This window comes from Cryptomeria japonica, chromosome 8, assembly GCF_030272615.1.
Source record: "Cryptomeria japonica chromosome 8, Sugi_1.0, whole genome shotgun sequence".
NCBI lineage: Eukaryota > Viridiplantae > Streptophyta > Pinopsida > Cupressales > Cupressaceae > Cryptomeria > Cryptomeria japonica.
Window position 1 is genome coordinate 349,670,216 of NC_081412.1, and position 27,554 is coordinate 349,697,769.

Consider the following 27,554-nt stretch of genomic DNA (forward strand, 5'->3'; position numbering starts at 1 on the left):
AAAGGGGAAGTAGTGTTAGGTGTTGTTAATCTTTATGTTATTTCATGTAAACTTTTAGACAACTGGTATTTTGGTTATTATTTCAGAAAACTTATATGTATAGCCTTATATTGCCATCAATGACAAAGGGGGAGATTGTTGGCCTATTGTCATTGATTTCATGGATGTCATGTGCCATGGATGCATATGATTCAGTTTGGAAGTTTTATTAAAGTATGCAATAATTCTTTATTATGCAATGCATGTATGCACAACTTTGAGATCCAGTATTTACTCTGATCGGAAGTTGTTTTTGGGTCCGGTCCCATTTGAATGTGATGAGAGTAGTTTCTTCAAGATGTTATAGATCTGGTCCTATCCAGATATGCTGAACATGTTCTACTAGTCATTTAATGATTCAAGATGGAAGCTGATACCACATAAAGATATTTTGGTTACTATATAATATGGATAGTGTGGCCTCATCCTTTCTGATTGAGTTGACCTAAGATTCAAATTGATGCAGATATATTTTGCCATCTGTGTTGCATGTTAGAGGCACGGTTTTGGAAAACAACTATTTTGTGTACTATGTGTATATACAAAAAGACTATGGATGTAAATACTGTGGTGTGAATTGAGTACAGTGAATGTATGAGATAGCTTGTGTACTTCAAAGGAATTATAACTTATGCATATGTTAGGTGCAACTCCAACAATTCAAATTTTTGATTTAGGGCAGTGAGCCCAAACCGGTAGTGATCCAAACTGGTAGTGAGCTAACCCCTTGTACTATCTAACCAGTTACATATTGCATCATACTTGAGAGTACTATCTCTCCGTGGTTTTTCCCATATTGGGTTTTCCACATATAAAATCCAGTGTTCTGTGTTTTGTGTCAATTTCCTTTTACTACATTTAATTATGTTATGTGATTGGTTAATTAAATTTTTTAATAAGTTCAAGAAAATACTAATTCACCCCTCCCCTCTTAGTATTCTAGATATTCAACACAAAGTTCATAAGATGTCTTTATGTGATTCACTCTTATTTTTACTCTATTAAGAATGTAAACAATAGTATGCACAATTTATTTCCAATATACATTCGATAGGTTAACATCCTTTAACATAGTTCTAGCCATTTTGACAACAATCCTATTCTTTCTTTCTAAAAACCCATCATGCTAAGGGATCCTAGGGGGAAAAAAATGTCTTCTAATACCATGTTCTTCATAGAATCTATAAAATTTATTTGATGTAAACTCTCCTCCTCTATCAGACCTTAAACATTTGATCTTAGCATCTAATTGATTCTCAACCATAAACTTGAACACTTTAAACTTTTCTAATGCTTCATATTTTTCTTTCAATAAAGTAACCCATGTCATTCTAGAATAATAATCAATAAGAAACATAAAGTACTTTTTATCATTTAGTCCTCTTGTCCTAGTAGGTGCACATAGATTTGCATGAATGAGCTCCAAAGTTTTTGAAGTTGCATACTCTTTGTTCTTGAATCTTCTCTTTGCCTTCCCTAATTGACATTCCCTGAACACGATATCAACATGTTTGATAATTCTTGGAAAATCTCTTATGACATGAGTAGAACTAAGCTTCACCATATTTTCAAAATTGATATGTCCCATCCTTTTGTGCCACAACCAACATTTACTACTCTATTCCAAAATACAATTTCTTCCACTGTTATCCTTCACATAGTAGACATTGCCATTAATCCTTATACCTTCTACAACTAATTTCTCAAAACTTCCTTTTCCGATTTCACATCCAAACCCATAAAATATGAGCTTATATCCCTTATTGCACATCTAACTCAAACTCAAAATACTATGTCTCAAACCCTTAACATAATAAAAACCATTAGTCTTATGTTTACCATGAATTGAAATAGTTCTTTTACCACGAATAGGTACAACTTCCTCACCCTCAGATTTTACATATCCACCATCATATTTCTCAAAATTAATGAACTTTTGTATATCACCTATCATTTAATTTTTAACGTCTAGAATCAATTATCCATGCTTTAGGCTCCACTTTTGCATGTAGTGTAGTCTTCACCTTCACTAGTTTCTCACTATTTTCCACATGTTCTAGATTTCTATACCTTTCATTATTCTTCTCCTCTATAGCTAAAACCAAGGATTCTTCATTTGGGTCATCACCATCTTCATCTTTAGATGAATAAGTCTCCGTTGAACACAAATTATTCTTAGGCCTGTCTATGTCATCTATTCTCTTATTTCTATTATTATATTTGTAACTATCCTTTTCCTTATTATCATCATCATGTCTTTTACCATAATATTCCTTATAATTACACCTAGAAGCATAATGACCAATTCTTTCACAATTGAAATATTTGAAGGGTAACTTACCTTTGTATTTTTCGGATCCTTTCTTTAGTCTTCTCACAAAGTTTTCATCTATCTGATCCATGTCATTGCTTGCTTCATGTTCATCTTCAATCTTCTTGGTAGCTTTTAATGTTACTTATTTCTTCTCTTTTTGCAAATCATCTAGCTCAACAATTTTAAATGCAGAGAGTGAGTCATAGAGCTTATCCAAGGTGTATTTGTCTATATCGTGACTTTCTTCAATTTCACACTTCTTAGCTTTGTAGCATTTAGGTAGTGTTAACATCACTTTTCTCACAACTTCACTTTCTTCTAATTTGCCACTAATACCCCTAATTGCACTCACAATTTCATTTACTCAATGCAAATATCTTTCAATGTTCTCATCATCAGACATCCTCAAGTTCTCAAACTTGTGCTTTATGTTTGTTAACTTGGCTTGCTTTGTCTTCAAATTACCTTCATATACACTACTCAACTTGTTCTAGATTTATTTAGTAGCTTTCAACCCAATAACTTTAGAATATACTCGATCACTCAAGAGACTGATAATTTCAACTCTAGCCTATGTGTTATTCTCATGTGCCTTAACCTCAGCCAGAGTCTAAGGACTATTTATCGGAGCAGTATACCCATTCTTGATAATATCCCATATTATAGTTGATAGAGATTCCAAATGATATTCCATCCTTTCCTTCTAGTGGGAGTAATTTGTGCCATCAAACTTTGTTTCTTTGTAATTAACTTCTTGCGCCATTTTGGATCTTCTTCAAGTGGTTAAGCTTCGCCAAGAGGAACCTCGTTTTGATACCAATTGTTGAACTTACCACATGACTGAGATGGGGGAGCATTGAACAGTCCAGAGATCAAAATAATTTTTTTATTATCTTTTAAACTTTAAACCATAAGTAACTAATTACTACAATTATGAAACATGAAATCATAAATCACAATAAATACATGAACACCAAATTTACATGGAAAACCCTAAATAGGAAAAAACCATAGTGAGAATCACACTCACAATATGAATAAATGATTACAATGTTTTAGGCTAAAGGCCAAGGAGCTCACAACACCTTACGGGACTTGCAAGACTAAGGCACACAACCTTAGGGAAAGATACAAAGGATTTGCATTACTAAGACTTATTGTCTCAAGGCAAGATACAAATCATTGCACAAACTGCTAAAAGGAACACACCTTATTCTAATAGGTACAGAGAATGAATGAATTGAAATGAACAAGATCTCCTGATCATGAATTTTTCCTTTCAAACCACTGTGTCAAGTAACTAATATCATGGAAAACATATCTGACATTAATCACTATCTCAAAACTCTTCACAAACTATCTTTCACACTTTTTCTATACCAAATCTACTTGCACATCATTCACATCCATTTCAAATCAATTAACACACAACCCATACCTCAACTCCTACATTCATGCACATCTATATATACGAGATCATTCATTGAAATCCTCAACTAGATTGGCCATAGACAAAACATATAAAATTACACAAATTAGGCAACCCAAACCAATAATACCAAATGTGGTCCACTCCAAGAGATAGATGAGACCCAAACACATCACACCACATCCTTCTAAGTTGATTCCAACTAATTTCATATGCTACTACATCCTCCAAGGTCGACACCAAACAAAATGTGTAGCTAAATAATAAAGCATGTTAATAGTCAGCCCAAAAACTTTCACCAATGCAAAATATAGAATGTGGATCCACACACATCATGAGGAGACCCATATCAACATCCAAAATCAACCTCCAAATCATATTTGGACCAAAAGAGAATGATCCAAATAAGATACACCACCTCAATTAGCCAGAGACCAAAACAACTGACAATATTGAACATAGAACAACATAATTTTACTCACCAATCAAACCAGCATTAAAAAATTTAACTGGAACACTACACAAACCAAATGAACATGTCTTCCAAGTCGCAACACTTGAATCCACATATACAATAACTACCAAGAATTCTTCGAACCAATTCTGATAGACACCTCACTGTCATAAACAATAACAACTGGAACTCTATCATCTGAGCAACATAGGACCTGAAAACCTGATAGTGTAATATACATATATCATAAACATTTTGTCCAAAATTGCAATCCATAATCTTCACAATATGGAGGATTGCAAAGCATTTTTCCATTGGGACATTAAATAATCTTTCCTACATATAAATACTAATTCCTATATATTGAAACTTCTACAATACCAACCACTCGAAAACACCTCAACATCACCACTAGACCACTTAACAATATCAAAACACTCACTTACAGACCATCTACAACACATAGTGACATCAATGACAACACCAAATAGGTTGACATCAACGATAACACAACTCAACAACTCAATTTTCCAACACAATTAAAGTACTTTTTAGCTATTTTAGGATTTTCTCAATCTAAAAATTCTTTAGCTTCTATAGTAACATCATTTCCGAGTATATCTTAAAAATCTTGGAAAAAGGAAGGGGAAATTTCATCTAAGATAATTTCCTTAAATGCACCAAAAGAATAAAAAACACTTTTTCTCCTCTTCAAAATCCTCCTTAGAAATGATTTCTTTATCTTGTTGAGATAAAATAGTAAAAATGACATCCAAAAGTCAATCATAATTCTCAATTAAAATAGTTTTTCCATAAAAAAAAATTGAAAGAACTAAGAACTTATTTCCTCATCTCTTCTTTTGAAGTACCAGACATCCATCCTTAGCTAAGATATTTAAAACACTATTTTTTTTTCTATGCCCAACTATAGATTGGTGAAAGAACTTAGTATTTTTATCCCTTTAGTCAAACACTAAATTTTGGACTTTTATTTTTTTTTTAAATCCATTAGATTTTTATGCCAATCCTCTCTCAAATCTTTTTTTTTGTTTGTAAATTTCTCCATCAATCCTATTGGAACCAAAAAATTGATAAACATAATTTTTTTTTAGAGATATCCTTTTGTTTGCAAACATGACTAAAGAAGCATTTGTTCTAATATTTTACCATCTCCTCAACTTTCTTACCTTCTACACCAAATGAAGCATAGTAAGCCCTTTTGGGAAATGTTACACCAATATTCAACACATTTTCTAAAATTTGGATTGAAATCCTAATTGAGAATAATAGGGCTATGGTAAAAACCTGCTCTTAAAAGTGCAGGGCAAGAGAGATGCAAGTAATAATTTCCTAGGAGCAAGAGATAAGGAATCTTTCCAACTTGACTTGGATGACTTTATTTCCAACTCACTTGTTAAACCATGTAAAAGGAGATCCATCTAGATCAATATCCATGAGTCACATAATGACAACATAATCAACAAGATCAATTATACTAAGAAATCCTCAAATACCACATAATTTTTTTTTGAAGGAAGAAGTGGTGAATTTTTAAGTCTCAGGCTAGCATCCATTTAGCATTATGACTATTTTAAGTAATGCAGACAAGTCCATCTAGTGATTTTTCCTTGTACGCTTAGTATTGGGGATGTACATATTAGAGAGGATCCACTCATCCTTAGTCTAGATAGATAAAAAATAGACTTCTAGGCTATGTTTTGAAGAACTAACCTCCCTCCCTTTTAATATTTCTAGATTCCACATCATAACAATACCTCCAAATGCTCCTTTGGTACTACTGATACAAAAAAATAACACTTAAACAAAATTTCTTAACAATCTAATTGAAAATCGCTTTAATTATTTTTACTTCTTGGACAAGGATAATAGTTGGTTTATTCTCAACAACACAATTTTTTGTCAAAATTTGTTTACCAGGGCTATCTAATGCCTTATGTTCCATGATAGGATTTACATTATCATACTCTCCTAGAGGATGACATCTCCACTGTTTTTTATTTACCATTTGCTACTTCTCTTGTTATTTTTCTCATTATGGTCTCTCAATGAGAAAGTCAGATCTCCTTGTTTTCAATCCCAACATATGTAGATTTCCTACTTTATTTTTTTTGGTATGTATTAGCTTTATTATCTAGAGTCAAACAACCAACAATTGTCTCAAAATTTGTAACAAAAAAATCCTTTCCTTTTAGTCGTTTAATGTCCCCTAGTAATTCAAAATTTTCCAATAGGTTATAGTCATTCTCTCCTATTCTTTTTTCTTATGGGGTATTTATTTCCTCTATTTCTTTATTAAAACTAATATTACCCTCTTCGAACACATTGAATTAAAAATATCTTAATCTTTGACTATTGAACTCTATTCTAAGGTTTGTTAAGTGTTTGGAATGGGACTAAACTATGGTAACACAACTAAAGCATGGCAATGATGTTTGTTTAACCCTACTCATTAGTAGTAATGAGTCCATAATTTCCTATTTCAATGATTTGACTATTCAAATGAGCCACAACTACTGTAGACATCATAATACTTTACTCAAGAATATAAATTTTTTATTTGTGGGACCAATCTACTATGACTCAACAACACCAAGATATTCCTCTATTTTATTATCACGAGCCTTTCCATCTTTGAATATAGATTTTGAGCTATTGATGATATTCACTACATTAGTTGATTTTTCTTAAATTATTTTTGAGGGAGATCATTCATAGTAATATTCCACAAACTACCCACTCTATATTGATAGGAACCCTTAACCAACATCACTTGTTTATTTGAAATGTTCTCCATAGATTTATTGTCAACTAGAGATTTTAAAATTTTCAGCATATTTTTTTAAAGGGGAAAGGTTCCTAATTTCATTTGATGATTTGATCCAACCACAAATTTGTCTTTAGCTTCATGTTTTCAAGGAAGTATAGGAATTTATTCATTAAATGATCATATTGTGGAGTAGTTTTGTCTAAAAATCCTTGAGTTTTCTTACAAGATTTGTCAAGTCCATTTTCCAAATTTTGATTCCATAATAATAGATGTGGGAAGAGTTTTATGGATATTGACATTAACACATAATCTCATAAAAACCAGTCTACTTATGTCCTTGTTAACTTTATCTATTGCTAGGAAGTGGTCGAAGGCATTGGATATCCCTTTAATGACTATATCATCCCAACACTCCCAAGGGTAGCATAGGCAAACACACCCAAGTAGGGGCAACAACATAGAGGTTGATTGAAGGGTCAAACCCTAATGAGATATTATTGAATCCATAAAAATATGGACATTGAACCAAACCTTGTACAAGTTTGCCTATGAGGGAAAATGAAACAAAAATGACCCCCTTGACATGACACTTTCCATAATATTTCGCATGTTTTTCCATACACCATGAACCTATTTTCCCACCAGATCAATATTTGGATGATAAGAAGAAAAAATAACGATAATATGTTCTCCGCCTTCAATAATGTGTTATCAACCATTGAATTAGCTAATTTTAAGGCCAATCCCTCCTTTTTCACCAACAACTTTTGAGTAGTACTTCTCTATATCGATACTCTATCAATGCTTGAGTTTAAGATGTAGTCCCAAACCCCTTCAAAACATCTACTTAATTCAGGTCTGAACCTTTTTGCACTGAAGAGCCTCCTAATGTGCTACCTACAATCATGTAGGAGGAAGGGGAGGCACTCCATGGCCCCCAAGCTTATAGCCAATCATGAAGATATCTTCCGCCCAACCAAAAATTTAAATATTTTATCATATACTATAAAATAAATTAGTCTTTCTAAAGATTCTCTCTATAGAAATTGTTTTTAAATTTAGATTAACTGTATTACTTTACTCATAAAATTAAATTAAGAAATTGTTACATTATATACATTGTTTATTATCAAACACCCTAATAAATAGTAAAATGGTATTGTGCAGTGCAGTTTTACTTTAAGGATCAGTTTGTTGTAATATTCTTATCGTTGTTGGATTATCTATTCCGTAAGTTTCAATATCTACATGTTTATATTTTATGACATGATTCATTTAGAAGCTAACTGAAGCTATGGGCATCTGAAACTAAACTTTTTGGTTAAGTATTCTCAGAATTTGAGATTAGATATGAGAGAGAAAGAGAAGGAAGTCCAAAATATTAGTGATGGTTTAATACCCAAATATGTGCAACTACATGGATGATTTCATACTGATAATCTTTCTTGCCACACAAGTAAATCGTCCAAGGTGTTTCAGCTACCACTAGTAAATCCCTTTTTGTAGACTGCAGGAGATTGAAATGGAAAATTCTTGTTTGTATTTGGAGATTATTGATGCAATTTTAATACATTATTTTACTGCAAAACAGTTGGTAAACGTGACGTGCAGGATTATTTTATTTAACAATTGTTTATCATTTTGAGACCTTTGGTAAGCTTATCTTCTATTCAAGTGCACTACGACCCACCTCATTTCTCGTTCAAGAAAAGTATTCTTTTATGTGTTTCTCCACGATCTACAGATACGATTCTTTTCAATTCTATAATTTAATAACTTATAAGCATGTGAAAAATCAAATCATCAAAATAATATGTAGTTTTGATGACTGTGTCGTCTGTCTGACTAAAGTCTATTTGAATGAGTTTTGTGATACAAGGTATTGACTCAAAGAGATATGGTGAAAGGAAATTTGAGTAGCAGCAGAAGGATGATTCGTATGTCTGCAAGCAAATGCTTAAAATATATGATAGATCAACCACAATATTCTTCAACTTTTCAACAATAATAATAATTTTCAACTTTTCAAAGATAAATACCTGAGTAGATTTGCATTTAAAATCCTGTATCCCCAAATGGCCACATCGTCATCACGCTTTACTCCTTTAAAAAATTATAAAATCTAATATTGTTTTTACATTAGACACCTAGGGTAAACAAGCATGTATACTATTTTTTTTTTTTTTTAAAAAAGGCAAAAACATTCATAATATAATCACTGTTTTTAAACAAATTGTCTATTTGAACTAATATCTTTTTTGAGTGGGATTTCTAAATAGTTCTTTAAAAGAAAGGATAACCAAGAATATTAGAAGTAACATTTTATTAGTGAAAGTTTAAGTTGCTTCAATCTTAGAATTCAACATATTTTTATAAGGTAATCTTCATCAAAACTGTTAAATTGTCTTGAATGGACAATATAGCTTTACTTTTAATTTACTTTTAACGACACTTTGTTATCGATTTTGGTTCTGTTGGGTCTCAAATCAACAGATTGGATAGGTTCTAAGGAAATGCCAACTCCTATGCTCAAACCTTCCAATTGACTTGGCCAACTTATAGAGTGAACCTATTTGGTTACTAACTCTCTCACTTTAGGCTCTGCAGGACCTAGGCGGGTATACCTACTCACTAGTTGTTCATTCAACTAATGCTTTTTATAGCAGATTTAGTGTCTTAATCTGATATCTCCTAGTCTCGGAATGGCATAAGTTTCTTAAACAGACTGATTTCAGATGTGTGTATTGATCTATGTATCTTACAAAAGTATATATGTTACACTTTGGCTAAATTACCTACTATACCTACTCTACTAATCCTAATGCTTAAAGGTAAAGGGTAACTGGTATGGTTAAAGGGTTTGTTTACAAATGATCAGTGCCTTTCCTCTTATTTGGGCTACAGAGTCTTATATTTCTTCAAGACTTATTGTGTAAACTTATGAGACAGTTTTTAAACCCACCACCTCTCGATGAGTCTGTTAGTTACTATTTCTTATGAGCTCTACTTCAATGTCTATATTGTAAACTGCTTGAATGGATTTAACCCTAACTTTTAAGAGACCATCCAAGGAAGAAATACAAGGAACAATTACAATTCACGAGTAAATCTTTTTGATCCAAATCTACAATATGAAACACAGAATTTTACTAGAAGAACACGAATAACCTTATCCACTTTTAGATAATATCATAAGCAACTACCTTCTAAAAATATGTTAACTCTCAACACATATGAGAAAGAAAATGCAACTGGTTATTTTGTTAAAAAGTTTTAAAGTACAAAATTGCCTCCACCTCTTCTCTCTTTTCTCTTTACATTTTACATCACACATATATATGTGTTTGAATGGTTTTCATACCCTTTTAGGTGAAAAGACACCCCCCTTTTAAATAAAAATAATTCCAAATCCCGAAATTGCCTTAGTTTATGTAATTAATTGTCACTTTACAAGTTGTTTAGGCATATTAGAGGTATTTTAAGGCTATTTTATGGGTATATAATGGATAAATGGTCTTTAAATGATGTAAATACCCCCTTTGGTGCTTCACACTCCATTTTTTATGCCCATTATTGTGTTTATGTTATGGTTTCATATTGTGCAATAAATATAAAATATATTACTTGTACCTATTCAATATATATATATATATATATATATATATATATATATGTATATATATATTTAGAATTTTTCTTGCTCCTTGTCTTGGAATTTGGAATTCTAAAAATTGCAAATTTTAGGGTTCCAACAGGTTCATTGTTTTTACTTTTCTATAGATAACTAAAGATGGTTTGTGGTACATGTAGTGTAGTTAAAAATTTATTTCAAATTTATTAACAAGTTCATTTATTACTTATACCAAAAAAAGCTTTTTAAATTGTTTATGGTTTTGAAAAGCTGCATACCTAATCAGTCTGAATATCTTGCAATGCAAATAGAATATCTTCTACAGAAGTTTGACATAAAATTTGTATATGCAGAGTAAAGCAGCTTGTTTTTTATGAGCAAAGGCATCATTATTCATTTTTTGTTGGTAAAAATCTTGAACATTTTTGAGATTTCCATCTCTATTATTTATTCTTACCCTAGGGTTGCAGAGGTTTCACAAATATAGCAGTCATGGAACATCAGATTTCATGTTAATAGGGTTGCAGAGGTTTTATTGTTAGAGGTTTCACAAATATGGGAGCATTGATCATGAAATATAAATTGTTTATGGAATAGGGTGTTGGTCAAGAGTTGAGCAAAACTATTAATTATGAACATTTCCTTTCAAAAAAATATTATTTACCCATTTAAACATTTATATTTCTTGTTAAGATTCCCTGTCTATTTTTCTTCTCGCACTGAAACAGGAGCTAGGATAGGTAGAAAGAATTTGTTTTGTGCTGATTTAGATGAATATTTGCAAGAATTTTAACATTTTATTTTACAGGGTTTCAATTTGCGTAGGGCTAAAATGATTATATTTTATTGGTTTTGATATACATATAGAAGAATATATGCATTGGTATGCCTGCAATAATGGGTGTATGTATTATATATATGTATATAATCTACGTCTCCTTTATATTACATACAAAGGACACTAGATGCATATACATAATACTCTAATGCAAGTGGTTGACATCTAGTAGAGGTGAGTGGCACGATAAACATGGGAAATTTGTATGGATAGCAACTACTGAACTAAGTACCTAGTACAAATGAATATGATATCAATAAATCTAAGGGATAGGTATTTTCAAAAAAAAATTATTGGGATTTTCTATTATAGACCTTGATTTTTATTTTGTTTATTTTGTTAACTCTTATTTTTTGAATAAGAATAATCGTTTAATGTAAGCAATTGGTATCTAGTACAAGGAACTATAGACACTAAAAATCTGTATCACTTGCGTTCTCTATTTTTAACCTAATCGCACGTATGATCTTTATTATTCGCACGATCTCGCCATGTGTCACCCTTTCCATTTTCAGTCTAGATCTTTCCATTTCCTCTCCATTTTAGGTTTAGGGTTACATTTTACTCTTAAATTCATCCCTCTTGCGTTATATATTTCCGTTGTCACTTTTGCAGTGACATTTTTTCCTAATTCTGTCTCGATTAGGGTTTCTTGCTTCTGATTCGATCCTCCTATTTCACCTTTTCCATTTTTTGTCTAGATCTTTCCATTTTCTTCCTATTTCAAGTATAAGGTTACATTTTATCCTCTCCTTTAGCCCCTTTGCATTGGATTGTTCCCCTCTCATTCTGGTGATGTCATTTTTCAACGTAAACCTCTGTCTCGATTTTAGGGTTTTTTCCTTCTTTTAAGGTCTTGTAGCTTCCCGCTTTCCATTTTCGGTTCCATTGGCTTTATTTTTTCCCTATACTTGTCCAGAGGTTACATTTTGACCTCTTCTTTAGCCCCATGGTGTCGTATTCATCCCTTTTATGTTTTTTGACACAGTTTACTTGTTGCATGATTTTACCCGGTTTGCCCTAATTTCTCGATCTTCATTCAAATCTTCTCATTTTTTGTCTAAACCTTTTCAATTATTTCCAATTTCACCTATTTTGACCAAAATTGACTTTATTTGACCTAATTCAAATCTACGAATGTCAGTTTGACTAACTTTCCCTTTTAGGTTTAATTAATTCTTTAATTAATTAAACTTCCCTTTTTACTAATTATTCTTCTTTAATCATTTTATCAAACCTCTCCCATTTTGATATTAATAAAATAATATCAAATTATTTAATTAATTTAGATTTATCCCCTTTATTAAATGATATTAATTATTTAATTAAAGGTTCATTTCTATTAACCTATAGTTGAATAATTTATTTAAATTATTCAATTATCCAATTATGTCATTGAAATTAACTAAATATCTTTATTTATTTAATTTTATAATTATCTTATCATATGAGGATAATATTTTCTTTTAAAAAATAAATTAATTTCCTAATATCCTCCTAATTTTTTAAAATGACAATATTATCTTAGGATTTCTCGTTGTTTTGAAATTCCTGATTTTTGGAAATATCTCATTATATTTGAATTTTAAATTTGAAAATGAGGTATGCATCCTCGGAAAATCTAATTTATGCTCTTTCTCTTCTTTTTCCTTCATCTCATTCATCCTTCCTCGAATGGCAGCTCTGTTGTGCATTTAATCTGGTTCGTCCACCCAATCAAAAATCTTTTTGATCTTGCCCGTCTTTCGAGTCTTTGGTTTTCTATAAATTGGGACATCTCCTTCAATCAATTCATCTAACTTTCATTCATAGTTATTATGTTGAATTTTTGAGCATTCATATTCGTTTGTCCAGTAAATCATCTAGCTTAGATAATGTTGTTCTGTCGAATCAATCACTAGCCATTAGCAATTAGCAACCATTATAACCACGCATTCCTAGTAAATCTTGAACATCATCCCTTAGCTTTCATCTATTTTGTGCACGTGGCATAATGAGAGTGACATATCATCATTAGAGATGAAAGGAAGAGCAACAAAGTTTAACTAAAGAAGCACAAATGGATGGTTTAAATTTGTTTTATGTTTTGTTTCACTTATTTTGTTGGTAAGATTAAGAAAGTTAGCACGTAATTCAAGTTTTGTGGTATCTTAGATTCAATTGCATATGTTTTGGTTTACGAACTGATAAACCACTTTTCCTAGATCTACATCTGGTGAACCCGACGTGAATCACACTTCCATTTAACACTTTTTGTCAGATTTTTTATCAGATATAGGTTCCTGAAAACCAAATTTATTAATTTCCGTGCATGTCACTATTTTTGTGTAGGTGGCATCCTATTCTGCGTGATTGGCTAGGGTTTTTGTGCACTTGATTGAATATCCTACGTACTTGGTTGAATATATTGCGCAGTTGGTAGCTAGGGTTAGTTTTTAGTCAATTGTTTAGCACATGCAGGGTTTTTCTAACTTGGTTTGTCATTTGCAAGGTTTGAATTTGTCTAGTGCTTTGATTTCTACGTTTCTGAAGATCTAACATGTTATTGCAAGGTTTCATCAATCAAAAGTTTAAAAATTGAACTACAAATCTCATTTAGGACCTAATTAGACATTGGATTAACTTTTCATTTCATGTTACAAATTTCACATAGGACCTAATTAGATATTGGATTGACTTTTCATTTCATGCTACAAATCTCATTTAGGACCTAATTAGACATTAGGTTAACCTTTCAATTCATGCTACAAATCTCACATAGATCCTAATTAGGTGTTGATTTAATCTTTCATTTCTTGTTACAAATCTCAAGTAGAATCTAATTAGGAGGATAATTTGTTTCATTTCATGCCACAAATCTCAGCTAGATCATAATTAGAGGATTTAATTGACTTTCATTTCATTCAACGATCTCATTTAGGCTTAATTGGGAAGTTAATTGACTCTCTCCACTTTCTATTCTAATTGTGCATAGCTTAGAGGGTTTCAATTAGAGTCATGATTCAAGATGGTCCTTCCTAGTACTAATGTTACCCCCAGCTTCAACCTGACTTGGCATACGATAACCACCAAGAGGACATCATCACAAGATAAAACAAAGTGGCTTGGGAAGCCAAAACTAGCTACGTTCAGTACATGAGTACCATCTTTGTCATAGAAGAAGAGGAAGCTATAGCCAAACATCTTGAAAAATATTTAAAGCAAGAGATTGAATAGGAGAGAAAACAATAAAAATAGAGTGAATAAGAAAGAATCCAAGCTTTTCAACCACCTTCTCCTGAACCCCGATAAGAGACCCAATCTTAGTAGTCCTAAGTGTCTTGCATCCTTATCTTAGAAAGTATCTCACATCTTTAGCATAGATTTTTGTCTCGCATTCTTGAAAATGAACCAAAAAACATAATGTCTCATAGAGTGAATTTTAGGATTTCAAGACAATGTATGAGATTAAAGCGTAAGAGAACGAATAAAAACCTTCAAATAATATAACAAGCTGAGGAATTATTCACCGATCGAGCGACATATCTATCAATCTTATCTTATATGAGACTCGTGTCTTTTCTTATACACATAAGTATCGCATGCATCCAGCCCCATGTACTCAAAACCTTTGGATGAATTCAATGAATTGATATGGTTCTCCCTGATGAAGAAGAAACATAAGCACCTGTACTACAACCTGATTTAGGATTTCATGATAAGAAATAAGACAATATATAAATTGCATGTCCTAGCTTGGAGAATGAACACTGATAGGGACAAATTTTGATGAACCACTAATACCTTGAATGAAGAAGAAGAGAAAGCACAATGCATTGAAGAAAAACCCTACAAAGAGAACGCAAACAAGAACAAAGAAGAGTTGAACAACAACAAAAACAATGATAAAATAAGATAAATCTTGCACCTCCACAATAAGGATATAACTCTCTTTTAGTGATTCTCTATATTTGCATGCTTAATTTAGCGTTGATCTTATCAATTTGTGAGTTTGAGTTGTTTGTCTATCTTATGTGCACTTGATCACACTTCTTGAGTAGTTGGTCATACTTCTTGAGCAGTTGGTCATACTTAATTTGTGTGCAGTTGGTCATACTTCTTGAGCAATTGGTCTTAATTTTTGTGTAGTTGGTCATACTTATTGATCAATTGGTCATATTTTTGAGCAGGTGGTCCTCTATCCTATGCAGGTGGCAGGTATACTTTGGTTTTTGAATTGGTTCTTCCAAAAAAGTTGGAAAGTTTTCATTTCAATTTTGACACAAGTTTCTTGAGTTACTAAACAGTTTTTTGTTAGCATTGTGGATTATGTGGGATAAAGATTGAAGTCATTTAAACTACTAATCTATTTGACACAGGATGATTGTCGAAGGTTATAAACTCAAACAAACTATGTGATTGATCTTTTGATAGCATAAAGTTCACACTTGAATTTGCTTAATGGAATGGACATGGACTGCCTTCTGATTAGATTAGCCCATAATTACTATCTTAAAAGGGAATGAACCTCTATTGTATGTTCTTGTCACACTTGTGCATATGTGAGTGTACCTATTGTTAACACACCCTATCCTCTGCTCTAGCTTTCGTGGTCCTGGGTGCAAAAAAGTGTGTTATTGATGCTCATTTATTTTTTTTATTAGAGGGGCGGTGAGAGGGAATGAACCAAGTGGCACTTCTTCAACCTACTATATAAATATAAAAGAAGTAAAAACCACAACTGCTTGGTGATGTGCATCTACACTGACGGTTCCTTCAAGATAGGCTCTTAAGTGAGTCACCACCACATGAGTAGACACCAAGTTCCGCTGAAGTTCCCCCACTATGAACCAATTGTTATAGTACTCAAAATCCTTCTATTTACTGGCGTAGGAGGTCAAACCTCTGAAGTCATCCCACATTCTCATAGTTCAAAGTTGAGATAGAAAATTCCCCTAGATCTTTCGGTTATTGGGAATTCGAAGTTCGGTGTACCTGAGAAGTGAGTGTCATGCAAGGTGGAGCCATTGTCACCAAAATTTTAAGCTATATGCTCTAAATAACTGTGGTTTAGATTTATCTGCAATGAGAACCCAACAAATATTGTCTCTACTAACCTGGGGTTGTAATTGAATGTGCTCTTATTTTTTTCAAAAATAAAATAGTCATTTTGTATTCTGTGAGTGTTGATCACTTCAAAAACAAATTTAAACATTTTCAAGGTCCAAACATATCCAAGAAAACTCAAACATCATAAAAACTTGTTTCAATCAACATATAAGCTTCATTTTAGAGTTTCATAATTCCACATCCATCATCATAAAGTCATAGGTTTTGCATAAGCTATAGATTGGCCCAAGTCTTAAATCTGATCCCATTTTCAAAAGTAGACTACATAATCATCCCTGTAAGTTTTAAAAGGTTTTGCATATAGCTTAGATTCATTTCATCCATGGTGTAGGGGTACCAATAGGTCTAAGGGGTCTAATCACCTTTCATTTTGTTCATGTCATGTTTTGAAATTGTAATAAGGACCTTGAGTCCGTAATGGAGTCCTGTGTAAGGCCTCAAGGCCAATTTGTTGCTATGTTGTCATGTAGGACCTAATTGGTCAAAGGTGGTCAACCATTACCCAAGATGTGGGAATGGTAGAGAAATAATTTGTAACCATATTGTAAGCCATTTTTGGCATGTAGGAAAAGTTTTAGAAGGCAATTGTGTTATCTAATGTATTAGATGCAAAAAGTGTAAAAGTTGTCAAAGTTGCTTATGCAACTTGACAACAAAATTGTCAAACCAATGACAACTTCCCTCCCAACGGCTAGGTGGTTAAAATTATGGTTGGTAATGGTTGGGAAGGTTGTATGAAGGCTATTTATTCCTCATGAGGTTGAGGCATGGTTTGGTTGTTGAATTTTTGAAGAAATCTAATCAAGCTACATTTGATTTTCTAAAAATTATGTGTAAGTCAATTTGTACGGCCCGATAAGGATTGTTGACAGTCTGAAAGGTTCATGTTTAAATGAAACTGTGAATTCTCTTTCATTTTCCAATGATTTGGTGAATTTTAATTCTGTTTTGTGCAAGTTAGAGCATTTTGAAGTGGATCGAGTCTGAAACCCTCATCTTATCTAGGGTTTTAGATAAAAATGGACAAAAACTAACATTCCTTGAGCCAAATTTCCTGATCTCTTGGGGAATGTTATATTTTCTAATTTATTTTAGGATTCAAGAGGTTTCAGAGGTATCCATGGTGGTTGGTGATAATGGCAAAAGGTTTTGACTTGGCATCTCCATGTGATAGGTCTACAACAGGATTGAGTTTTCAGGTTGAGGGAAAATTTAAGAGGTTTGGGCACTTATAAGTGGTGGATTTGGGTGATTTGAGGTTAGGGGAGTTTTTTCCAAGTGTTGGACTAGTTATTTGCATCCATTCTTTGGTAGATGCTTTGGAAAATAGGCCTAATTAGCCCTATTAGGTCTCGGAATGCAGCATTGGTTGTCATATCTGAATTTAGATTCGTAAGGTTTGGTTTTGGACAATGTTAGTAGTCCAAAAAGGGTGTCAGAAAAGCATTTTTGTTTGTGTCCTTGTTTGGGAGTTTTGGAAGTTAAGCCATGTTTACTTATTAGGCAAGACTACAAGGATTAGGAGGGGTTAATGAAGCAAGTGACATTCCAAGAGTACTTTAACCTTATCCAATGGTTTTTTTGAGTGTGTTTGAGTCTCAAAACAAGGTAAATGATGTCTCTAATTTCCCATGCAATTATGGCCCTAAGTTGAAGTTCAAACCCCACATTGAGTAATGAGTGTGCGTTATTGATTTTGAGCAAGAACCATAGGTTGTGGTCTATTCATGTTGGTGTTGTCTAGGGGTTGATAGGGAGACTCCCTAGTGTTGTGAACATCCACCTTGTGTTGTCCCTCTCTCTGCATCAATCCATCTCACTCCATATAGCTTGAATAGATCCACATAAATATAAAGTTTCATTTTCATCTCTCATGAGTTATCCCAAACAGTTTGCACTTAAATAATAGTTGTAAATCCTTAAGTTTCATCGCATCCTTAGGATAGATTTATCTTTCCTTCATTTTAGCATCATCTTTGCATCTATTTTACATCATCCTCTTAGATTATCCTTACATAATCATAAGTATACCTCTCAGTATCATCATAGATCCCCTCATTTTCTTAATATCAAATTGCATTTTGCATTTAGATCCTGAAGTCAAAAAGATTGGAATACGAAAAAAATAAAAAATAAATAGGTTCATCATTTTAGCATATCATTGTTTTCCTCAAAATCTCAAATAGAAAAAAACATAGATCAATCTCTCTACATCTTGCATTCCAAAATTCCAAGAAAAACCCCAAAAACATTAGCATAAATCATAGTTCATATGGTTGAAACACATTCCCAACTCTCTAGGAGATAACAAGACATAATGGACGAGTAACCCTTGAAATGATCCCAATCAAAACTATCAGGAAACATCATGCAACCCATCTTTAGTCAAGAAATAGGTTCAAACCCGCAACCTCAATTTGACATAAAGCAAGTAGGGGTAGGACTTGATTTTCCAACAATGAGACCACGAGAAGGAAATAGTCCCTTAACAACACCAATCAATTTACCGTCGATCCTAGACATAACCCCATCAACCCAAGGCTATATGCAACCAAGAACTGCTGAGAGCCATCCATGTCTCACTTTATGCCACATTTTATCTATTTTCATATGCCTTCAATCCCATTCTAATATTCCATTTCTATTTCCTTCCATACCATTTCACCATTTTATGTTGCATATGATTTAATATAAATAAGTAATATATAATTTAGTTTCTAGATAAAATATATTAATAATAAATATTAGATTGTATTTAATAATATTCACTTATATTATGTTGAGGAAATATAGCATGGAGCAACTTCATGTCGCCAACATGAGAGCATCGATCATGAAATTATTTGTTCATAAAATAATTTGGTTATATAGTTATAACCAATTAATATTTAGTTTTGATTTGGTGGAGGATATCTCCTCACATTAAAACTGATATTCTATTTTATTTTGTCCTTTATTTTAGAATCCTACAAATTTTCTCCACCATTTTAAGTTCCTCTATTTTAGGATCCTATATTGTTTCCTTCATTTTAGGGTTATTTGTTTCCAACAAATAAACCAACTAAATGTGAGACACAAGATAATAGAAAAGTGACATGAAAATAGGAGCAAATGTTATAAAATGGGTGATGGAGAAAACCATATGAATAATGTTAAAAAATTAAGGCAACGTGAGAATAGAATTAGTTTAGAATTTGTTATATGCCTTCATTATATAAAAGAAATATCATAAAGGAAAGGAGGCAGAGAGAAAACTTTGTATCATTTTTCTTTGGTGAATAAAGCAACATTTCTTCTGATAATACCAACCTAAGAAAGCTTCTATTTTATCCATCGTGCAAACCAGGAGCAAGGGCCCACTCCTTGGGAAAGCTCGGTGATGTTTTATTTGTTTTGTGTAATTTCTTTTTCAGTTTTTAAACTTTATTAGTCATGTGATTTAAATTTTAATGTTTTTATTAAAGTTTTGTTTGGTAAATTTTTTTGTTATTTGACTTTAGTTTATAATAGTTCCTTAACATTTGATTTTGGTATTATTAATTTGATGAGAATATTTGTTAACTCTTAATAAATTATTTGTTTAATTTTAAAATTTGTTGTCTGTGTAGTTTCTGTTGCCAGGAAGTGACAGTTCTTGTCACCAAAATTATTTCAAATTGCAATAGGTTTATTTTCTAGTTGCATTTCATCCCCACTCAACTTACTACCTACGCAAATAGCCATGACAACTCTCACAAGCTTACGATCCCTGGATTGACACATATAGACCAAGATAAATCTAGTGATTGATTCCTCTTTGTTTGCCTATCTCAGGAATGGAACCCATTTTGTATCTCAACTTTAGTTACATCAAACCCGAATCTTCCCTAAATGTGAATGTGCAATCAGAAGCATCATTTGATTCAAAGTCCTTACAAGAGAGTCACCTTTCTTTGACTAAATTATTGCAGAAACAAATTGACAAGGCTATAAATGACCCAAGAATCATTGAAAATTTAGACAAATTGATCTTCCAAGACCCATTACAATTCTTCAATCGACTCAAGGAAAATTAACCTCAACAACTGAATACCAAACCACAATAGAAGAACTTGAATCCCAACTTGGAATGCGAGAAAATACACAACAAGATCAACAAACACTTCAAATAGATCTCCGCTAACAAACAGATCAAATCTTGGAACGTACTAGGGAAGACCTAGGGAAAATACCTTGCATTGTTAAGAACCCCTCAAAGGCATCCTTCAAAAAATTTGATAATCCTTATTCACTACTGCATCATCGACATAGCAAATGGATCCATATAAGGTATTGATGTCACAATTAATAATAGGAACCTTAGCAAACACTATTTGACCTCCAACATTAAATGTTCAACAACCCTTGGTCCAAGAAGTGGTTACGCATATAACAGGGATGCCATATATTCCCCCTTTGAATGAGACTACACAAACAACTTCCCTTACACAAATAGCAATTGTTCAATTCCAAATGAATTCAACACAAACACAGTCCCATGAACAAGCAACTAGTACACCAATCGACATTCCCACAACGTGAGTCAACACCAATATGCAACAAAACCAAGCAAGTAATATTCTACCCCAAGAAGGCATAAACATGATATCCCAATCTAGACCTTGTAAACATCAAAAATGGAAAACAAACATGCTAGACAACTTGCTTGGACAATTAGGATTTACACAATTGACTGCTCAAGAACAAAATATTGCTACACATTACAGACAGCAAATACAACTTGCTATGCAAATTGGTACTCCATATCAAAATGCAGAATTAACACATCAAGTAGTACAATAGCAACTGATTGTTCAAGCACATCAATTAGATCAACAACAACAATTTGTACCTCAATATCAACAATAGATACCTCAAGTTCCCTGATTCCAACAACAGATGACACAAGAGGAACTCAACAACAAATACCAATAGCACAAATGCAACAACAACGTCGCCCATTGCTTACAATTCGAACTCAACAACAACTTGTGCAACAAACGCAATAATTTCAACCTCATGTTCAAACCGCAATGCAGCTTTCACAATCACAACAACAAAATTAATACCAAGAAACTAGTGCAGTGCAGTATGGCAACCCATACCAAGACACACCAATCGCAAGTACACCTCAATCTACTATTCCCGAATATCAAGAACAAAACCTACTTGGAGGAACGATATATAGACAACGAGGTCATGCAGGAATGAATGATGACCCCCCTAGACAAGGACCTTCTCATGACATGAGGCAAAAAATTGAGAAATTATCCAAACAAGTCGAAGCATTACAAACAAGAGGAACCAAAATAAGTTACACATTACAAGATCTATGTCTTAATCCTTTCAAAAAAAGTCTATACATACCTCCTTTCTCAAAAAGTTCACTATCCCTAAATTTAATAGGTACCAAGGAAAAGGAGACCCAAAATATCACATCAGAGAGTTGTATGCCTCTTGTATGGAAATTTACTATGATAACACATATATCATGCGCCTATTTCCATAAAGTTTTTCTAGACAAGCAATGGATTGGTATGCCCGATTACCTCATGGAACAAGTCAGCTGAAAAATTTATTTGTCACTTTGCCTTCAACATAGACAAAAAAGTCATCATGATTGACCTTTGTGCTACTAAGCAAAAAATAGGGGAATCCTTTGTCACAATTTAATAAAGATGGCAAAAACTAGTTAGTCGTTGCCCACTCGACATCCCTGAGGAACAACTCAACCTGTTTATTGAGAACATAGTACCAGAACTGATGTATGAACTAAAGATCAAGAGTCCTAGTTCTATTGACAAACTTATCAAGAAAGGGACAAACATTGAGAAATCTCTTATACAAAAATGGGTCATCAAAATCCCTAAAGACAACACAAGCAGTGATAAAGGAAAATTTTAGTCTAGAAATAAAAATGTTACCAACAATGAGGTTGTGGATGCAAAGACAGTAAATAGAACACATACAAAACTGGTCCTCAAAGGAGCTACACCATCAAATACTCAAACAAATAATCAATCCCCTCAGCAAAACGATGTATCCACTCAGCAACAAGATCAAATGGCTAATACCATGCAACAAAATCAATAACGAAGACCCCCTCAAAATAGAGACACACCTCATCACCAATTTACATTGTTAAAAGATCCCATTGAGTCTGTTCTAAAATAGTCACTCCAATCAAATCTTGTACAATTACCCGAGATCATAAATGAACCAGCAGTAAAACCTTGTTGGTGGATGATAGTCAATATTGTGAATATCACCACACAAAAGGACATAAAACTCCTTCATGCTTCGAATTAAAACATCTAATACAAGACTTAATTGAATGATGTTTGACTAAGATAGATTCTTTGGCAACTTCCTCAAACACAAATGATACCATTTTTAAAACTCTATTAACAGATGATGATAAAGGAAAGGCCTCTACCTCTAATTTTGACTCAAAAGTCAATGTCAATTACACCAATGCTTTCCATCAGTACACCATAAATTATCTCCAAATGTCAAATAGTCATGTATCTACTATAAGAATTAAAGATCAAATTTCCTAGTGTGTGATAACTACCCGACGATCTAAGGTTGTTTTACAAGGAGCTCCTCCTGTTTCTCAACCTACTAGTCATTATTACATTCTTGATCATTTAGGAAAAATGTTTGCACATTTATCGCTATCCTAGATTTGTTGTGCATCTCCCCCACTCATAGAGAAGTTCTTGATAAAGAATTGCAAGAGTCCTTGATTCTTACTGACATAAATTTCGACCAATTTTAGGTTATGATAGGACATATCGCTCCCTCTCACCCAATTTCATGTTCACTGAAAATGATATTCTTCACAACAAGCCTCATCATAATGGCCCTTTACGTCTAGAAATATTTGTCCATAATACCAAGATAAAAAGAGTCTTGATAGATGGTGGTACAAGATTGAACCTTTGTACATTGAGAGTTATCATAGCTCTTGGATATTTTGAAAATGGCATTGATCCCTCCAGGAAGATAACTATCAAAGCATATGATGATGCAAAATGCCTTTCAAACAGTGTTATTGTGCTACCTATTATAATTGGGTCTGTCACTAAAAATATAACACTGCAAGTCTTGGATCTTGATTTCACTACAACGTGATTTTGGGTTGCCCCTAGATACATGCCATAAAAGAAGTACCATCTACATACCACAAGTGCATAAAATTACCATACAATGGAACAAAGATCACCATCCCTAGAGATCCAGATCTTTTTCAATTATGTGCTAACCTAAAAGGAACTTTTGAATAACATGTCCATGTAAATAGAGAATCTTTGTCATCCAATGACACTTCTCGAAACATATATCCTCAAACATTGGCTAAATTGTCTAAAGGAAAACTAAAAGTTGAATATCAAGGATGTGGAGAATACACTATGGTGTAGACATTCTAGATTGAAAAATTACCCACTTCTCCTAAATCTTATGGAAGCCACATCCTATGCACAAGGAACACAAATTCATCATTTAAAATCAACCTCCTATCACTTTCACAAAATGGGGAGATCATAACGAAGAAAAGATTGAAGAAGATGTATCTAAGTGGCTCTACAAAGATGAGGAAGATGTTCCACTTGTACATTTTCTTGTGGAAAATTATGGTAAAGGATTCACCATCATGTAGAAAAAAGGTTATGATAGACACAGTGTTCTTGGCACAAACAAGCAAGGAGTTGTAGAACCTGTCCAACCAAGAGAATAGTGTCACACTAGAGGACTTGGATTTAAACCATTACGAATTGGCCCTTTCAATACCAAGTTAACCTCATGTGAAATAGGATGTACTCTTGACAATGAAAAGACACTTCAGGGACACCTTAGAGAACCTAATCCCAATGAATGGGAAGGATATTATTCTTCCTCTAGCTCTTACACCCTAAACAACATTTTAATTGATCCAGATGACTTAACCATTGAAGAGAAACATGTCAGCACTCCCCTTCTAGAACAACCCTCTCACAGAGCTTAGATTTTAGAACTTTGGAACCCTAGTTCCTCCTCAAAAGAAGACCATATCAAGAAATCAATTTTGACAATGACACTAACAATATCCATATCATGACTTTTACCTTTGTTACACCAAATTTGTATAATACCAATAATAGCATGCCCCTAGTCTATCTTGAACTTATCGATTAGGAAAAATAAGGACCACCAAGTTTAGACTATTTTGAAAATGATAAGGTTATAGTAGCATTCCTTGAATTTCATGAAGATACATCAACACAATTTGGGGTATCAACTCCTTCTTCTAGTCAAGAAAATGAAAAAAATGAAAACAATGCACCTCTTATTGAAAACCGCAAAGCACCTCTAGACTTGAAAAAAGTAAAAATAAATGACATATCTAAGGGTGACAACCTTTATAAGCTACTCGAGGATGGAAGAATGGACAAATCCTTGGTAGAACATGTGAAATCTCCTTTCTTGATGGAGATGACAAAAGAAATAAACCAGGGAACATCAGATAACCCTAAGGGCATTCACTTTGTAGCTTCATTGTTAGAGGAAGAAAAAATAGACTTTATCACATTCTTTCTACAAAGACAAATAAACATTGTATGGTCCTATGCAAATATGCGAGGACTATATTCATAATTAGTACTTCATCATTTGCCATTACAACCATATGCAAAACTAGTCAAATAGAAATTGAGAAAAATGCATCTGCAAATTACATTACTTGTGAAAGCTGAGTTAAAGAAATTACTAGATGTTGGCTTCATCGAGCCTATTGATTATGCATAATGGATTTCTAACGTAGTTCCAGTGAGAAAACCCACTAGGGGAATCATAATTTGCACTGATTTCTGAGATTTGAACAAAGCTTATCCAAAAGATGACTTCCCTTTGCCAAACATTGATATGATTGTGGACTTAACTGATGGTTATGAAATGATGTCCCTGATGGATAGATTTTATGGATACAATCAAATCAGGATAGCTCCTGAAGATCAGGCTAAGACAACTTTCACATGTGCTTAGGGAACCTATTATTGGAAAGTTATACCTTTCAGCCTCAAAAATGCTGGAGAAACCTATCAAAGGGATATGATTGTACTATCTTTCATGATTTCATGCATACACAAATGGAGGATTATGTACCTAGATGACTTTGCAAATCACTCACTAGAGATAGTCATCTAAGCATTCTAACTTTTATCTTTGAAATAATGGAACAGTATAAGCTTAGGCTCACTCCTATAAAATTTATTTTTGGGGTTACATCAAGAAAACTTGTAGGATAAATTGTCTCTCAACACGACATTGAAGTTGATCCAAACAAAGTGAAAGCTATCATGGAAATGCCTCCCCCATCAAATCTAAAACAATTAATAAGTCTACAAGGAAAATTGCAGTCTTTCAGAAGATTCATAGCTCAGGTGGCCAATAAATGTCATCCTTTGCAACACTTGCTTCATAAAGTAGTAACATTCAAATGGATTGAATAGTGTCAACAATACTTCCAATGGTTGAAATATTATTTTCTATCTCCATCAATTCTAATGCCTCCGATAGAAAATAAACCTTTCATATTGTATATATAGTAATTATAATAGAATTAGGAGCTCTCGTAGTATAGCATAATGAACAAACAAAAGAGAAAGATATATATTATATCAATAGAAATATGGTTGGCTATGAATTGAACTATACAATAGCTAAACAAGCATGCCTAGTAGTTGTCTTTGCTACCCAGAAGCTAATACATTACATTTTGAGTCATAAGACTTTTCTCATTGCACAAATAGATCCATTGAAATATCTACTCAATAGGGAAACACTCACTGATCTCCAAGTTGCTAAGTGGGTTATGATGTTAAGTGAATTCAATATCTAGTATGTAGACCACAAGGCTATTAAAGGACAAGCAATAGCAGATCAGCTCGCATAAGCTCCTATCCAAGATGATAACTCAATATTGTTTGATTTCCTAGATGAATCCTTGTTCAATATCACCTCCACTCCTAATTGGCAACTCGATTTTGATGGCTCACATACACAACATGACTCGAGGGCAGGTATTCTATTCCCGACACCACAGGGAGATGCAATTCTTGAATCATACAGAAACACTTTCTAGTGTACAAACAACATTGCAAAATATGAAGCCTTAGTCACAGGATTAAGAATTGTAGTACAATGGGACATTAAACATCTTGAAGTATATGGTGATTCTTAGTTGGTAATTTGGCAAACAAATTATGACTATGAAACAAAGGATGAGAAGCCCATTCCTTATAAAAATTTGATTGATTTCTATAAAAACAGGTTTGTTACAATTATTTTTAGTCAAGTACCATGACTACAAAACAAAGTTGCAGATTCCCACTATTTCCTCTATTCTTTATATCCCTCATAATGTTGCTAAATGCAGGTTCTTGGTCGAAAAATTGTTGATCCCAGCCTATGAAGATGTAAATAAATTTCAGGTTGTAAAAAGCACAAAGGAAGATGTACGTAGTGTTGACAATTTTTGTGCAAAATTAAAGGAATATGGTGGATTTGGGTCATTTAGATATGTAAGATATGATACAAGAACAGATGAAGAGAAGAGGCAAATAGAAGAGACACTAATTTGTGTACTTCTCAAGTTCCGAGTAGTTCCATTGGAAGTGGCTCGTTTTCTTCCAAAAGCATTATACTCACACATTGATAATAGATGGAAATATGCTATGGACTCGGAGAAGCAAATAAGAGAAAGAGTTTTAGTTCATCTCTTTCCAGATATATCGGTAGATGACATAAGATATCATTTGAAAACCTACCAGAAAAATTTTCAAGTAAAACAAAGGGCCTTGAAAATGATGAATGGCCTACTTCTTGAAGTTGAAAAAGAAACTGAAGAAAAATGGAAGAAAATATTCAGGATTCAGGCTGAAGAACCAAAAGGT

General features: G+C 33.0%; 1 protein-coding gene across 1 annotated transcript in view; it reads left to right on the top strand.

The window, feature by feature from the left end:
* Positions 1-27,554, top strand: part of LOC131857662 (uncharacterized) — a 48,033-nt gene that overhangs the window by 13,302 nt on the left and 7,177 nt on the right. The gene's annotated exons all lie outside the window — the stretch shown is intronic.